General features: G+C 51.3%; 1 protein-coding gene and 1 long non-coding RNA gene across 11 annotated transcripts in view; one reads left to right on the top strand and one right to left on the bottom strand.

Moving 5' to 3' along the window:
• WDR25 (WD repeat domain 25) overlaps positions 1-15,905 on the bottom strand; it is a 140,310-nt gene that overhangs the window by 118,248 nt on the left and 6,157 nt on the right. The gene's annotated exons all lie outside the window — the stretch shown is intronic.
• On the top strand, positions 181-2,866 carry LOC131518107 (uncharacterized). The gene is made up of 2 exons (XR_009264914.1): positions 181-293; positions 1,141-2,866. It is a non-coding gene; the product is annotated as an uncharacterized LOC131518107 (long non-coding RNA).

The raw sequence follows: 15,905 nt of genomic DNA, 5'->3' as shown, positions 1-15,905 counted from the left end.
TGGAGCAACAGGAAAATGGATTACTCAAATTTTGAAGTTTCCAAATCAAAAATGACCATCTACTGGACAGAATTATGAGCTGGGGCACCAGTCTGGCCTTTGGAAAATGAAGGGACTCCAGAGGCCACAGGCTAGGGCTTAGCTGATTCTAGAACTCAACAGTATCTGCGTCACCATCGTTAGAAGCATCCAGAAAGCAGAGCAGAGCTTCTGCTGGGCTTGTTTCCGTGGCAACAGCTTCACTGGCCTGTCTCGGGGAAACGAAAGGAGGAAGGGCATGGAAGCTGCACAAGGTGGGGGGGGGGGGTGAAGCGGGGAGGGAAAGGGGGAAGAGCGGGGGGTGGGGGGGGCGCAGTGGAAGGCCAGAGAAGGCAGGATAGAAAAGGTAAAGAAAGGAGGAGAGAGGGAGAGGCAGGGAGGAGTGCGACACAAGGAGGGGACCAAAGGAAAGTAGGGACTTCTGTCTGAGGCTGTGCGTCTACCTGCACTCAAAGAATGTTCTCATTTCCTTCACTAAATGTCACACGTCACTCCCAGTCAGTGCCTTAACACACACTAAGGTCACTCACGAAGCCCTCACTAAGGTCAACACGAGTCCACAGGTCTGGCTGGCTTCAATCTGGAAGGAAAACAGGAAGAAAACGAGCAGGCATGGAGATCTGTGATCACTAGAGCACCACTGGCCCGTGGGAAGGGAGCACAGTGAGCCTCACTGAGGTGAAAAGCCTCTGCGGGCCTTGCTCAGGATTCAGCGGGGCAGAGATTCAGTCGGCTCCCTGCCCCTGCCCCTCACCCTGACCCAAAACCATTAACAACAAAAGTCACAAGAGCCCTAAACGCAACGTTAGACCCTGGGTTGGATCCTGAAAGAGAAAAGGGACATTAGTGGGGAAACTGGTGAAATCTGAAAAACTCTACAGTTGACAGTTACACTGACACTGATTTCTTAGTTTTGACAAACGTACCAGGGTTATGTAAGACGGAGGGGAAGGGGAGTGACAAATATACAGAAACTCTCTGAATTTTACAACCCTTCTGGACGCCTACAATTATTTTCCAAAGTCTTAAAAGGAAAATAACAAGGGCTGCCTAAAAGCAAGACTCCTGTTTTTCTGACAATGACTTATTTCTTTCTCATAGAAAACCAATGCCCTTGACAGGGCTTAACTACCCTAAAGAAGTGCGATGCTACATTCAAAGCGTGTTAGCAGTGTCCCTTCCGTGTGAAGTGAAGCCACAAGGAGACGAGCCTCCACGCATCACGGAGCATCACGGAGCAAGGGCCCTGCGCACCTGTGCAAAAACAGATCCGACCCCGTCACACTCCACACTCCTGATTTCCCGCCTCCCAAGTCTCCTCCAGTCTCGCTCCCTTGTTTCACGTGTCCAACCCAGCACCCTCACCTAACTGCCTTGCAGTCAGCTGCTGTCAGCACATTCCTCCACACCCTCCAGCCTTCACCTAGTCTGTTCCCTCTACCCAAAAGGCTCTTCCACTTCCTTGCCGCTGAACTATTTCTACCCATCCCCCGAGACTCCCTGCGACTCTCGGCTGGCGCTGCCCCTCGCTGGGGCTGTCCTTTGCGCCCCGTAGCATTTCATCCTCCACCCCACCGGAGCAGGTATGATGCTACAGTGTATTTGTCTACCTGTTCCTTCTTCCCAGAGTCCCAGAGTCTTTCAAGGAAGGGTGAGACACCCTACTCATCTCTGTACCCCACCCCCATCCCCAGCACCCAACTCTTGCATCAGATGCCAAATGAATGAAATACTATGGAGCAAGAATGCAGGCAGTTCTTTTCAGAGAGAAAATACTGATAACAACCTTGCATCTTGTGCTAAAAGGCCAAAAGGTTCTATCTGTAAAAAGTGAAGGAAGCCAGTCCTTTCAAGAGCAGATTTTGTCACAGAACGACAGGTCCATTTCCACAGACATAAGCGCTGTGCAAGTATCCTCTTCCGACCGGGAAGCTGAAAAGCTTTTCCAAGGTTTTGGTCTCCTTGACAACAGCAGTGCCAGAGACAAGTAGGGAAATAATTAAAAAGTATGTTCCCTTCGCCTCGAACTTCGCAAGTGTTTTTAAGCAATAACGAACAGTCCACGCTCAGGGTGGATGGCGTCAGTATGGACCGAGCCGAGGGCAATGCAGGGACATGCCATCCTGTCCCCCCATCCAGCGCCCCTCCTCCGAACGTGGAAGCCCAAGTGAAGGAGCCAAGCCCTCCACCCAGGACGACATTCACCGCAGGAACCACAGCCCATACAGGGCAGATTCGCAACTGCACCTTCCAAGTGCCGGGTCCCACAGGTCAAACACACTGCCGCGTGTAATCCTCACAAGGGCTCTTTGAACTCTTTGAGCTGGCTAAGTATTACTGTCGCCATTTGGCAGGAGAAAAACTGAACTGCAGAAAAGCGGCCAGGCAGTGTGGTCCAGGGGCCCACAGCCCTGGCTGCACCTCACTGCACCCCCAGGCTGGCTTCTAAAGAAATGCACTCCCCCTACCCCGCCCTGGCCTCCCCTCTGACCCTCAGAGCTCATCCCGGGATCTGAAGCCCTGAAGGAAGCTGCCTTCCTCTGAGCACCGTCCAGCTGGCCCATGTCCCCACACAGAGCCACTCGTGCCGGCTTCATTCCCTTCACCCCTGCCCCAGAGCTGCGAGAACGTGCAGGGCGAGATGGGAGGCGCCAGCCCTGAAACGCGGTCAGCTCTGATCTTGACTGATGTGTCTCCTTCTCTTTTCAGGGTGGCTTTCCATGGTCTGTTTTGTTTTAACAGCTTTACTGTATTCGTATCTTTTATTGTAAGCCTCCTCAAATCCTTTCTGGATTTATGATTTATAAATAAACAATAAATAAACACATGAGCTGCAAGGAGCGACCAAGCCCATTACCTGGGAGTATAAACGCACGCAGTTCAGCAGACTGGGAGTAATCACCACTTTGATTTAGCTCCCGGCTACAGTCCTCAAAGCCCCCCTCCAAAGCGTGCCACCCCCCCCCCCCACCACCACCCAGAGATGCTTCCCGCAAGGGAAGGGCCACGGCATGCAGGCAAGACCAGCCCCGAGACTGCCCATAGCCTGAGGTTCACGGAGGCCCACAGGAGTATGGTAGACTGAGTAGGGATTATTCATTCATGTACAAGTGTTTTTAAGCACCTACTATGTGTTCAGCTCTCCTCCAGGAACTCGAGATACAACAATCAGGAGAACAACGTCCCTGCATCGTGGAACTTATATTGGAGTTCTTCCCATTTTGTAGGTGAACTAATTAAGACTCCAAAAGATTAACGACCTTGCCCACATTCACATGACTACCTTCCGGAACTCCCAAGCAGGAAGGTGACACAGAACCGCCCCAGAACACAGAGGCAGAAAAGAGTGAGTTCAAACACCAGCTCTGTGTTCAGGAGCTACATGCCCCTCAATGTCCCTCTCTGGTACTCAGTTTTTCTCGTCTGTAAACCGGGCACGAGGAGGCCACTGCCACTGCTGCTGTCAGCTTACATGATGAAGGGCTCGCTACGTGCCTGGTACCCTCCAAAGAGTTCCCCACAATTTTCCTTGTTTAAACCTCAGACAAGTGAGGCGGATGCTATCATTACCCCCACTTACTGATGCGGAAACAAAGGTCCCAAGACTTCTGTAACTTACACAGAGCCACAGTCAGAAGGAAGGGGCCGGGGCTCAGGCCCACAGGGGGACTGTCCTGTGCCCCCACTGTCAGTAAATGAGGCACAAAGCCCTGGTGTGGCCCCCGACTGTGCAGGCCTACAGCCCACAACAGGACCAGCCTGGCTCCCTTCAGTGGACACCAACACTGCCCAGACCTGCCGGCACGGGACCCTCCCTGCAGCATGGCCGTCATGCAGCACAGGGCTAGCCTCCCCACCCAGCTGGCTACTCAACTCCTCACCTTCCCAGACCCAGCTCAACCTTCCCCTTCCCCTTGTGCCCTGACCCCAACAGACCCACCCTACTCCCCACTGCATGCCCAGACCCATCACAGATGGCCCCTGGAGGGCCTGTCACATTTTTACACCCTGGTCCGTTTCCACGCCTGGCCCCCGTTAGCTTTCTTGCCGGCAAGGGTATGGCCGGTGCCCTCTGAGCCCAGAGCCTGTACACAGCCCAGCATTTCATCAATGACTGGACCAACGGACGACCAAATGAAGACAGAAGCAGAGACACCAGGTCTCCTGGCACAGACTCCAAGGGCCATCTCTCTCACACACTCTGTGGCACCTGATCTCTGGGGCCCTCACCGCTTGCTCACGCGCACACACACACACACACACACACACACACAGCCTAACACAAGGCCCGAGGGATTCGCTGGCCACACAGCAGTCCAGGTCTACCGTCCCAGCCACCAGGAGCCAACATCACACTGCGGAGCCACGAAACAGGAAGCCACATCTCGAGGAGCCCAAGTTCCTCGACGGGCCTGCCGACGTCCGGGGCGTGCACCGTATCACGTGTTCAACGAATCAAGGTTACCGGAGGCACACTGCATTGCAAGCCTCCGTGCTTAAGAACTTGGCCTAGGAGGCAATTATAGAATAAACCCTGGCTTGAAGTTCTTGATAACACCTTCCATCTGTAAGGGCTTTTATAGTCTACACGGTGGCTTCACACGTCTAACCTCGTCTGATCCCTTCAGCCCTGTGAGGTAATTATTTCACAGATGAGAACGTGGAAAGCCCAGAGAGCTCAGGGAGGCGACGTGCCTACCTCATCCGAGTGCCCACGGCGCACCGAGCATGGCACCGGGTCAGGCTCCAGCCCCCGAACTCCGGGCCGGGCCCGGGGCTCTGTCCGGGGCAGCAAACAGCCGCCAGGGCACACATCATCCCAGGAGGGCCCTTAGAGTCCCTGACCCCTGCTTGCATCTACTTCCCGGCCCACGGGCAACGTGGGCTCCCACCTGCGCTGAACCCTTCCATCCCCACCCCTTCCCAAGGAATCCGCTCCCCAGGGGGACCGGTCCTGAGTTCTGGAAAGTTCTTCCTCACACGACGCCAACCTCTTCCCCCGCAGTTTCCACCATTAGTCCTGCTTTTGCGCTAGGAGCGAACCAGAGTACAACCCATTCCTCTTCCTACCGCAGCCCCGCCGGCACCTGAGGACAGCCACCGTGCTCCCCCGCCTGTCCCTGTCACCAGGCTGACGGCATCATGGCAAGACTCCAAGGAACCAGGACATTTCAAACACACTTGAATGAGAGCAAAGAACATGGAAAGAGACCAGGACGAAAACAAACAACTTTTCTAACCAAAGGTTACAATGAAAATGTGTTTTAATTTGTGTTTCTGTACCTTTCAAAATAACACTTCAACTAGTTCAGAAAGAGACCACTTGTGTTTATAAAAGCTCTTCAGTTTTCCCCGCAGTTGTCGGGGTGTGTAAACACACTGTGAGCAGGGAGAGAAATTGCTCCTTGTGATACTGTTAATGCTGGCTTGTATGCGAATTAGAATTCTAAACTCAGCAGGTTAAAAATGTTCTGAAAGCAATTTTGGTGTTAGTCTAAATAATTATAGATCACATTCACTTAGAGAAGGGCCTTTGCCCCTTCGGGGCTCCAAGGGAAAATTCTAGGCATGATAGTTAAGCAAAATAGTTGGTTATTACGCAGGCTCTGCAGTGGCAGTGCAAATTGGTATAATCCTTTTGGAAAGCAATCTGACGGGAGACGTATCTGGACCCATGAAAACGTACAAGCCTTTGACCCAGCAGTCCTACTTCCGGGAATGAATCCGAAAGAAATAATCCAACAGAAAAGGATTTCATGCATGAAGATAACCACTTCACCATTATCTATAATAGCAAAAATTAGAAACCACCTAAGTGTCCAAGGACGGCTAAGTAAATTACAGTTAATCAACTCGATAGAGCATCATGGAACCAGCACAAATTGACGGCCCTGCAAAGACACAGAGGCGGCTGGTGGCGGTGCGGCGGGAGAGGCTGGGAGAGAATGTGACGTGGGAGAAGCAGGTTGCAAAAGTGTGTGCGCGCTCTGTGAAAAACACAAGGCCGTACGGACCAGAAATTGGTGGGAGCGTGTTAAAAGGATAATCACAATTGAGGTGTATGTTGGAATTGGGAGATTCGCTGCCATCGTTTTGGAATGCTATCAAATCACCTTCACGGAGGGGAGAAGGGAGGGCAGAGGGAAGGGGCGGGGGGAGGGGGGGTGTGGGCAAGGGAGGCTAGGGCCCTCCTGGATCATGTCTTGGTCACACCGTTTGTAAATCTAACCAAGCAGGAGGAGGCAGCGACACACATCCCCCAGAGCCGCGGCGTGACACCGTTATTAGCAATACGTACAGCCACCTAAAATGAAATTACAGACGCAGATAAAACCATGCTATTCAAGGCGTCTGCTTGGACCGTTTTACACTCTCTAAAGTTAGCGGGGACTCCAAAAAGCTGCTGTTTATGAGGGTTATTTTCCATCTGTATTTAGCATATTTGAAATCAAAACTGAGAACACCTAAAAATATTAACTTATGTAAACGTGACGCTAGGAAGCCCATTACATGTCAACATAAATAACATGTTTTATGAAAGATAATTATATTTTCCAAGACAAAAAACAAAATTCAGTGAGAAGGCACTCTTGACGTTTCTGCAATCTCCTTAATGGCTGGCTTAATACAAGACAGCTGGGTTCGCAGAGCCGCTTCCGTATTTAATCTATTGTAACAGCACATGTCCCGTAGCCTCTGGAAAACTCCATGTACGCTCGTGAGAGGGCGAGAGTGGAAACGGCAAACAACTTCTAGGTGCTATTATGAGAACAATTTTCACCCCCCTGGACCCCATGAAAGGACCCCGAAGACCCCCGAGGGGCTCACAGACCACACTGGAAACCACCGCAATGAGTCACGGCATTAAAACCCGGCTGCTGCAGTACGTGGGGGGAAAGAAGGGTTTAAAATTACACGGATAGTTGGAACTCAACCACGTTGCCTTTTATTTTCAAAGACTGGATGGAAATCCACCAAAAGTCTACAGTCGTTGCCTCTGGGTGCAGAGATAATGGACAATTTTTTCCTTTATACCTTCCTGTTTTTTCCATAGCGTACATGTATTTCTTTCACGGTCAAAAACAACATTTCATTTTTGAGGAAAGGTTGGGGCGGCCGTGGTGCACCCGTGCCCTGCGGAATAAGCTGGATGGGAAGAAGGTCGTTTTAAATCATTAGTAGCCAGCATCAGTGTGGGGGAGCGTCACAAAGCAGGGCTGCTTCTTAATATACCAATCGATCCCTGGCACTGAGCACACATTCATCACGGCGGGCACTGCCTGCCCCGGAACCACAGAAAGCCTGGAAGAGATGACGAGAATTGAAACTGGCTCAAGCTAATCACTGCTAGATGAAGGTCAAATATAGGTGACTATTTATCAGATCTCGAGATGATGGGGGAAGACATGCCACGCTCTAAAGCCACAGGACAATTACAAAGGGAAAGGTCCGTGGACTTGACCACAAAAAAAAGTCAGGTTTTCTCTGTAAATAATGATAATAATAATAATGAAACACCAAAACTCAAAATCAAACAACACACCGTAGGGGGTATGGATACGATGACAGGTCAATACTGTTCTAGGTAAACTGACAGATAAGAGAAATACTACGACTGCAGGAGATTGATGGACAAGACCCAGGGCCACAGACACTTATTTAGCATTAACTAGGTGCCGGCTCGCTTCTGAAGGAGCTGCGCGTAAATGGATTCATTTGGTTCTCACACAAGACACCACCCGATTAGTGAACGTTTAAAAAAGTTAATAATTCTACCGCTGTCAAGGGGAAGAAGACACGGTCACATTTACACATAAATGATGGCGTGTGTCACAAACGGAAGGCCACGTAGCCACTACAAAGAACAAAGTAGATCCGTGCACTCGGAGGAAAAGGTGTGCGCCAGACAGGAGTGGAAAAAGGCAGCCGGAAGCCACCACAGACAGCAGGACGTCTGCACAGCACGCACAGAGACCCCAGCCCTCTTCCCGCTCAGGTGCTGGAACGGGGGTAGCCGGGGCGTGAAGAGTCACGTCTGGGATACTGACCAGGCTACTCAAAACACCTAGAGGGGTTCCCACGTGGGGGTCCTGTCCTAAGCACCGGCCGGCTCATCACCCTGCAGCAACCTCCCTGTGGACAGGCCCCATCCACGTGAGTGTGCGTGTGCGTGTGCGTGCACACACGCACACACGCACACACACCGAGCCTCTGGTCAGATCAGTGTTTCCAGGCCTCCTTCCTGAACAGGAATGAGCGGCAGAATGTCCCGCACATGAAACACAGACACCAAAACAAAAGAGAAAAGGAGGTGACAAGGGGCAGAAACATTTTCGAAAACACAGCAAAACTTTCAAAGAGCTCCAAGAGCTAAGAAAAGACCTTGTAAATATGCAATAAAAAAAAAATGACATCTTCTTCAAAAAAAGGAACATTCAGAAAACGAGAAACAGCTCTTGGAATGTAAAAATATGATAGATCAGAATAGAACACTTTCCTGAATATAAGTTATACTTCAGTAAAAAAACAGTTTAAGTATATGACAGCAGAAATACAAAAAGGAAAAAAAAAAGGATTGAAAGAGAAGGTGGAGGAAATTTCCCAGAAAAACAAAACAGAAAAAGGCAGAGAGATCAAAAACTAGAAAGAAAAGAAGGCTAGCAGAAGCTCTATACATCCAGGGATACACAGACCACCCAAATAATCAGAGTCCCCAGGTTGAAGCCTTTGACTGGCAGCCCAGGGGTACTGCCGTCTCTCTGTGGCCCAAGGTCCATGGGGGGGGGAGGGGGGGGATGGTCCCTGATGCCTCACCCCGAGTGAGGGAAGACGGGCCTGGAAGCAGCACCAGGAGCCCCGGCTAGGGCCACTTTGTTGCCAGGTGCCTACGGCCATCTGGTCCTCCTGCTTTTCAGCCTGGGTCACAGCACGCGGGGAGGGACTTGAGGCGTGTTCTCTCTGATCTTGTCCCGTCGAGAAACCTGAGGAAGCTTGCTGGAGGGAGGCTGTGTGAAGGCAGGCTTCCAGGGTCCTGGGCTGACACCACTGACCTCCCTCACATGTACTTCTGACCATACCCCGGTGCCCTCGCCCCTGCACCCCACCCCACTGCCCCCATTCGGGGGTCTCCGTCTGGAAGAGATGCCTGAGCAGAGACAGCAGAAGCTGCGAGGAAAGGCTGGGAGGCTGGACTGACTTACCCACCCCTCCTTTTAAGGGGTAAAAATACTAGCAGTTTGCAGGGGGGGGAATAACCGTCACGTAATTTTTAAATGCTGCTTACAAAAACAAAGTACCTACAGTATAATTAAAGCCAGCCGATGCTCAGGGGAAAAAAATACTGAAAGGAAAAACTGCTTACAAAACATTCACAGTTGTTATGCTTGAGTGGAGGACCTACAATTACATTTTTCATTTCTACTTTTTTTGGATTTTTTTCCCAAAACTTGACTACTTTTACGATAAAACTAAGTTCAATCTAAAATAACTTTTTTTTTTTTTTAATCAAGAGGACAAACCCGTCACTGGGCACTAGATGGGTGCCTTTAAGAGTCTTCTGTGTCCAGGTTTTAAAAGCAGCAAGAAATAATTTACTAGACTGTCTCAATTCCTAACCGGGCCAATTTTGCAATCTGCATTTTTCAATTACATTAAAAGCATTTTCCCAAATTGCTCTATTCTTCCCTTAATGACACCGGATGAGACTGGATGAGGCTGGTTCCCTGAGGACAGAGTCTGCACCTTCACACGGCACTGTTTTCTCCCTGTCAGCATCTGGCAGGCACACGGCCCTGCCCCGGGTACAGTGAACTGTTAAAGTTCAACGGAATGAAGTTTTCAAAGAGCAGACAACACAGTTTGGGTTCTGCCACAGTCTCCTTTTCTTATTCCTCCTGCAACCCAGGGGTTTTTTCTGCAAGGAGAAAGCTTGCAAGGCCCTTCTGGCAAGCAAACGGAAAGTGGGAAATGTCTCATGTGTTGGCCTCGGAAACGTTGCAGCTTTCATATGGGGGAGAGGAGTGTCAAAAAAAAAAAACCAACAACCTTCACTTCCCACGAAGAGAAGGTTCCAGCTCAGGATCTCACAGCAATTCCCAGAGGCTCGGCAGCCCCGCTGTCGGCCAGCCTGAGGCCCTCACTCCCACCCCTGGGACGACTGAGATGATCATGAACTTTCCCCGGACCGAAAATACACAAAAGGTGGGAAGGGAGAGGAGCAAACGGTGTCCAGAGAGAGAAGCATCAGAACACTTCCTACACGAGGCTCCAAGTCCACATGACCACCTGACCTCACTGTGTGCCCCGGGACCAGTGTGTTCCCCTCTCTGGGCCCCTGTCAAACGAAGACGGACCCAGATGAGCTCTACACACACACACACACACACACACACACACACACACACACACACACACACACGCACGCGCGCACGCGCACGCACACGCACCACCCATTCTCTCCTCGCCTTCGCCTAATTACCCTCAGTGCACTGTTAATCATTCACTCCCCAAATACCAAACGCCCACCACCACAGCCCAACCCTCCTCCCCAGCTGTGCGGCTCTCATTTCCAATAGATTTGCCTCGTGCTTGGAATAAATTGCCAATCATCTGCATAATGCCCCACGACTCCTCACTCTGCACATCAACTCATTTCTCCACCTCATTTTGTAAAATCCATCAAGAATAATTCTTTCAAAACTGAAATAAACCTTCACTCTGGCACTTGAATCCATAAATTCCTTGTCTTTGAGTCTGAGATGTATTACTTTCTACAAAGCACATCTAAGATACCCTAATATAATCAGATCCGCTAACAATGATAAATCAACGGGATCCCGTAATACATAAAAATGCAAATCCAAACCACAGTGGAAATCATCTCTTCTCCTTATGTCCCTTAACAGAACCACAAGACTTTCAAGCTGGGACAGAGCCTGGGCACCACGTGGACAAGGGGCTATGCCTTCCCATCCTTTATTTTCAGAGGCAAAAGACTCATCAGAGTGTATTTGCTCTGACAGCTTCCCATCTTGTTTCTACACTTTGCCAGCTGTGTGACCACAGACAAATCCCTTAACCTCTCTGGGCCTCAGCTTCCTTGTCTGGAAAGTGGGAGTAAGACCAGCCCTTGCTTCACAGGCCTGTGCGAAGGGGAGCTGGAGAGTAGGGAACCATTCCTAGCAGATGACGAGAACTCAGGGATGGTGAGCTCTCTCCAGCCCCTCAATGGCACTCACTGCCAGAGGCCACAGAGCTGGCGAGCAGCACAGGGAGACCCCCAATCTGGGCCTTCAGCCTCCAGAACAAAATCCTTTCCTTCACACGCATATGGGAAGGGGGCCTGAGACCCATCTGAGCCTGGTGCCGACCTCGGTGGGTGCCTCCTCCTGGCCCCCAGACTCACTCCTGGGCCTCTTCAGGTGTGAAACTACTCCTCCCAGTGCTGCCGGACGCCCAGACACAACACGCTCTGAGAGCAGGCAGACTGCTGCCCGATTCACTTTCTTCGATCACATTTTAAACGTGATCAGTTCAGAGACACGGAGCCAGCCCTCCGGTATATGCTTTCCAAATGTGCAGTTCAAGAAAAGGGAGTAGGTACAGGGCGCCTGGGTGGTTTAGTCGGTTAAACATCTGACTTCGGCTCAGGTCATGATGTCACGGTTCGCGGGTTCGAGCCCCGCGTCGGCCTCTGTGCTGACAGCTGGGAGCCTGGAGCCCGCTTCAGATTCTACGTCTCCCTCTACTCTCTGCCCCTCCCCTGCTCATGCTCTGTGTCTCTCTGACTCAAAAATAAATAAAACATTTTTAAAAAAAATGTTTTTTAAAGAAAAGGGAGGAGGTAAACAGCTTGGTACAAACAAACCCAAAAACTTTTTGAGTTTTAAAAGTATCTGTCTCAGGAGTACTGACATTGAAATGCTTGGAAAAACATGTATCTATAGACAGACCATTAAAAGATGCACAAACGCAAGAGTTACATTAAGTTGGAGGATTCTGAGTGACTCATCTTTTTTCTTTTTCTTTTTTCCCTAATTGATCAATAAAGGACCAGGGGAGTCAGGAAAGTGTTTCTTCAGCCCCTCCCATATGCTAGGCATCGAGCTGTATCTCCTCATCTCTTCTACATAGCAACAACCCTAACCAGCAGCCATTCTACCCATTTACCAGTGAGAAAATGGGGGAATCAGAGAGGCAAGGTGATTTTTCCCAAAGTCACCCAGCTACCAAGTACCAGATAGGGAACAGGAACCCAGGAGTCTCTCGTAACAACAGTGCCCGAGGTTTGCCCATCTATTCAGGCTCCGCTCACCACACGCAAAGCCCTTATTAGTTAGCGCAAGCCTGGGTATAAATCAAAGCCCATCTTAACTACATGAAGGCAGCAGAAAAGACGACACCCGTGTATAGCCATGTCCGCGGCAGTACTGACCATTTCAAAAACTAAAGCAAGTCATGATGGGAAACAACGCAGATATGACAAAGCCAAGTCTGGGATCGGAGACAGTCCTGAAAATACGTTTGGGGAAAGTTTTGAATAAGGCAGGACAATGCCCCTTACAAACAAAACAAAGGATGGTGGGGGGCGGGGGCAGAACCAAACCGGCACATAGTGTGCAGTGAGCCCAGCTCTGTAAACCCACAGAAACGTGGGGGTCCAGACCAGGAGAGGCCCCCAGTGCCAATGAGGCGCCAGCTCGGGGTTAGGATCAGCCACGGTTGCTGTGTTTGCCTTCGCTCCTCGTGTTCTCTGCACCTTCAAAGCTTTTCACAACAAGCTTTTATTACGTTTGTGATCCGAAAGGGAAAGGTTTAAGTATCATAGGGAAGCCTGTTATCGAAAGAATTCCTAAAGCAAACCATTTTGTAAAACAAACGAACACCTAATTCATACATTTTACTTAAAATCCTTCTGTGCTTCAGAACTCCAGGATTTCGATGCATGGACGGTGGTCCCTGGAAGCAGGAAACATGTCATGGATCTTTGAGAATTCATCCGGTGCCTAGCAGAGGGCTCCGCATGCGGGGCCGACAGTGGGGGCTGCCTGTGTTCGGCTGCAGCAGGCCATGTCTGTACTTCTTCCAAGGGCTTCAAAGTCTCAATTCTACCTTTACGTGCGGTGGGTATTCAAACGTGTCGAGCCAAATGAGGACACAGGGAAATGAAAAGAGTATATAAAAGGGTATCCGTGCTGGGATTACAACTGTGAGAAACAGATGCGTGCTACATACAGGGGCAGGAAGGGATCATCAGGAAAGAAAACAGAGCATCAGTGCGGAGTTATGAGTCATTGTTTTATTTTACTTAATTTCTCCAGCTGTAAATTTTTCAAAACCAATATAAGCATATTTTACAGCTCACAGAACATTTAGAACATATTAAAATAAGTATCTTTCCACTGTAATGTACCCAATTGAAATTTATGAATTCCAAAGCTACATTTTAAGGAGACGAAGGAACTGTGGCACTCCACGCTCTTTAGATTAATCAGATGGATTGTGTTGTTTTTCTCTTGATCAGAAAAGAAGTCATATTTCAGTAAATGTTACCTTGAATCAAGGATTCTTTCACATTCTAGAAGCTTGAGTGAGCTTATAATAAGTCTTACTGTGCCCCCTAGTGGCGAATAAAATCTATGCACTTCAGAGAAAATCCTTCCCCAAAGGCTGGAAATAAAATCCAAGAAAAATTTTTTCAGTCTTCACTGATCACTTAACATGTACAAAACTTTGTGCCAGGTGCTAAAGATAATATATAAATGGGTCTGGCACGGTTCCCACGTTCAAGAAGCTTAAAATCTACGAGGTGTAGCAGATCTGGTTCATGGCTACGCAGGCAGAAAGAGACGCCACGACGTGGTAAGGAAGGGACAAGACTCCCGGGGGGGAGCAAACTCGGCAGCACGCGGCAAGTGCCTACTATCATGTGCCAGGCGCCGCCCCACAGAGCTCACGCCCAGAGTTCATCTTTTCTTCACAGAAAGCCAGCGAGGCACACAGAATTATCTTGTCTGCACTTTGCATTACGTTGGCCGAGGTTCGGAGAACTTGCCCAAGATCATGGAGCCAGTCAGCGGCAGAAGGATTCAAACCGAAGTGCCGTGACCCCGGCCCCCAAGCCCTTCCCTCCTTCCTGATGCAGGGGGGCTCAAGAAGGCACTCTGGCAGACGTGAACCGAAAGACGAAAGGCACCCTAGGAAGGGAGCACAGAGCTGGGGCGTACCCTGTCACAGCACCTCTTCTAACCCTCTCCCCACCGCGCCTCCCATCCGCTCTCCACCCGGGACCGGGCCGTGAGAAGCCAGGACTCCCCCCTGCGCCCACAGCCCCGTTCCCACTCGACACTCGGCATCCACACCCCCTCCACCCCGTGGGCCCCCAAGGTCGACCGCGCCACGCAGCCCCGACACTAGGGGTGGGGAGAACACCATCCTGCCTGGGGCTGCACACCAGCTCCACGCGACTGACGACTCCCCTCTCGGGTTCCAGCCCTGCCTGCACCTGGTCCCCAGTCGGTTTTCCCGGGCCGGCTCCTCCAGCCCCTGCCACGCATTCGTCGCGCTAACAAGTTGCTCAAAATCAGTTTGCCAAATAACTCTGTCACTGAACACTGTCAAATGTCTTCAAGCAGAGAGGATCCTGGCCTGCCCATTTGCACGGACGGCTTTTAAAAGCCCTGCTTTTTCAAGACCCACACGAAGAAGAGGGGAAGAAGAGACACCGACTCCAGCAGCCATGACGGCAACCGCACTGGCCCCGCCAAGGGCAGTTCCACAGCAAACGGCCCGGACCCAGGTCTCAGTGAATCACCCCAAGCAAGGCTTTTCTACCGCAGTCCCTCGGCCCTGGCGCCTGAGCAGCTTCCCAAGCTGGGCCAAGTGCGCCCCCTTCTGGTCACGAGGTGTCACAGCTGGTTAGCTGACGCGGCGTCCCCCACGGGGGGGGGGCAGGGAACAGGACAGAACATCCCCAGTGCACAGAACCTGGCACACTCATCTAGTCCACAAACACTCACTACACGACGGAACAAACACAACAGCCCAAATCAATGGTTTCACTCAGACGCGCTCCGTTTAAAAACTAGACTGGGGATGCCTCCGCTTAGAAAACCTCAACTTGGGCAAAAGTGATCCAGGCAGGGCCCACGGGGCCCCTCGCTGATGCCACATACAGACCGGTCCCCACAGGACTCCAAGCCCGTCCCTCCCATCAGCAGACACGACCCCTCGGGTGGGCGGGCAGGTGGCAGGTATCCTCTGGACCTGCTGCCCTAAATCCCTCCACCTGTCTCTGCCCACAGCAACCTCCTGATGAGCCGCCTCCTCCTCCAGCCCCTGCTGCCAAACATCTGCCAGACCGCCCCCTCCCCCCAGGGTCCTAGAAGGGGGCTGCCCGTGCCCCTCAGGTGGCCCACCCGTAGCCACACTCCCTCCAAAACTGCACCATGCGCCTGGCATTAGACAGGGGGCTGCAGACACATGTGCCTGGGCACGTGTCCCATCTCAGAAGTGCCAACTGTAGGTCTCATAGACTCGTGTGATCGGGGGGGAAACAGACTCTGAGAGGTTAAGTGTGTTGCCCAACGTCACAAAGCTGACCCTGAGCCCAGACCACCGTGACTCCAGCCGGACACGGCCTGGCACCACACAGGCCCACACGAGCCCGCCAGAAACCCCCCAGATGTGCTTCGGACGAAAGAGACAAGTCTGCACTTGGCCCCCCGCGGGCGCAGCGTCTCAGGAAGGAGCGCTGAGAAGCCCCAGCAGCATGGGATTGAACCAAGCCTGTTACAGGGCACACTGGGGACACCGGAAGCCTCCTGAGCCCCCACCCCCACAGGAAAAGCACCAAAGACCCGAGTGTA

The sequence above is a fragment of the Neofelis nebulosa genome, chromosome 7 (assembly GCF_028018385.1).
Source record: "Neofelis nebulosa isolate mNeoNeb1 chromosome 7, mNeoNeb1.pri, whole genome shotgun sequence".
NCBI classification, from domain to species: Eukaryota; Metazoa; Chordata; class Mammalia; order Carnivora; family Felidae; genus Neofelis; species Neofelis nebulosa.
Note: the sequence above shows the minus strand (reverse complement) of the source record. Positions and strands in the feature narration are given on the sequence as shown.